Source organism: Ornithorhynchus anatinus, chromosome 8 (assembly GCF_004115215.2).
Source record: "Ornithorhynchus anatinus isolate Pmale09 chromosome 8, mOrnAna1.pri.v4, whole genome shotgun sequence".
NCBI lineage: Eukaryota > Metazoa > Chordata > Mammalia > Monotremata > Ornithorhynchidae > Ornithorhynchus > Ornithorhynchus anatinus.
In genome coordinates, this window is record NC_041735.1 from 30,831,768 (window position 1) to 30,833,294 (window position 1,527).

The 1,527-nt window shown below is 42.8% G+C and overlaps 1 non-coding gene across 1 annotated transcript; it reads left to right on the forward strand.

The window, feature by feature from the left end:
• Positions 1-246: 246 nt before the first annotated feature.
• LOC114813989 lies at positions 247-388 on the forward strand. The gene has a single exon (XR_003761733.1). It is a non-coding gene; the product is annotated as a small nucleolar RNA SNORA7 (small nucleolar RNA).
• Positions 389-1,527: the final 1,139 nt, after the last annotated feature.

The following is a 1,527-nucleotide window of genomic DNA, read 5'->3' on the forward strand; positions in this document are numbered from 1 at the left end:
ACTTACTAAGCGCTTAGTACAGTGCTCTGCACACAATAAGCACTCAATAAATACAATCAAATGGATGAATGGATGGATTTCTGCCAGCAGCAGCAGAAGAACAGAGGATGCGTACTAAGAAAGTGACTTATGGGTGCTGGTTAGTAGTTTGAGGTCAGTGGAGGGAGAGAGGAGGGAGGGACGTGAGTTGAGAAGGTAATGTTGAGGGCATCGATTTGGGTTTTAAAATTAGGTACTTTGTGAATCCCCCTCTCGGGATCTCACCTGGAGAGTTTCCAGTACTCTACCAGTCTCGGTCAGCTACAGGAGGGAGAGTCAAGCAAAGGACTACCCATTCCATTCCTAGCTGGGGCAGTGGCTAGCGAATGGAAGGCAATCTGCTACAAGTTTACTGGTGCAAGGCAGTGTACTAAGCTCTAGTAGACGCTTAACAAGTACCATACTTATCCTTATTATTATAAATAAATCAACAGGGCTGTTGGTACATTGCTTCAGAGAACTTTTTGGATGCCTTTTTTGTGGTATTTCTTAAATGTCTACTATGTGCACTGTTCTCATTGCTGTGGTAGATTCAAGCTAATCAACTTAGACACAGTCCATATCCCACATGGGGCTCACAGCCTTTCACCCCCATTTTATAGATGAGGTAACTGAGGCACATAAAAGTGAAGTGACTTGCCCAAGGTTACAAGTGTAGAGCTGGGATTAGAACCTAGGTCCTTCTGACTCCCAAGCCCCCGGGCATTATCCATTAGGCAATGCTGCTTCTCCAGATCTTAATGACTTACTGTTTTGATTGGATCTGAAAATAAGATAACTCCAAATCAATCCACCTGGGAATTTCATGTTTCTAAAACTTCAACTGTAGGCAGAGATGTCTTCTTGAAGTCAGGACAAAAAAAGTTGGAGGACGAGGATATAATTTAGTCCATTAAACCTCCCTAAAAGGAGGCCATTGTAAGCATTATTAAGCATACACTTAGTGGAGAAAAGGTATTAAAAAACCAGACTGTACTGGGTTACAAAGAGTGTTGGATGAAAGAAAGTTAAAGTAGAAAGTACATGAATTCCATTTGAGGAGTTTGGACAGGCATGGAAGCAGGAAGATGGAACAATAGTTGGAGGTTACTTGGAAGTGTCTTAGGGTGAAGAGGGAGAGGTTGAAGATAGAAGCAGTGGAGGGAAGGAGAGTGGGAGCAAGTGTCATACAGTGATATCAGGGGTCTTCTGGTACCACCCTGTGAACGGTCAGAAGCTTCAAGCATCTTGTGTATAGTGCAGGGATTGTGAAATTCCAAACTAGACTGCACATCGAGATAGGGTGTAAGGCACAAAAAGGTCTATAACAGGGATGTCGTTCTTTCCTAATTTTTCCTCCCCAAAATAAATCTCATTGGCATAGGATGTTATTACTCATTGGGTATCATCAGCTGTGACAAAGCAAATTAAGTGTACGACTTGGAGCAAAGAGGAGGGAATAAGTTAAGAATCACCATGATCCATTTAAGGGTCCAGTGGGACAGCACT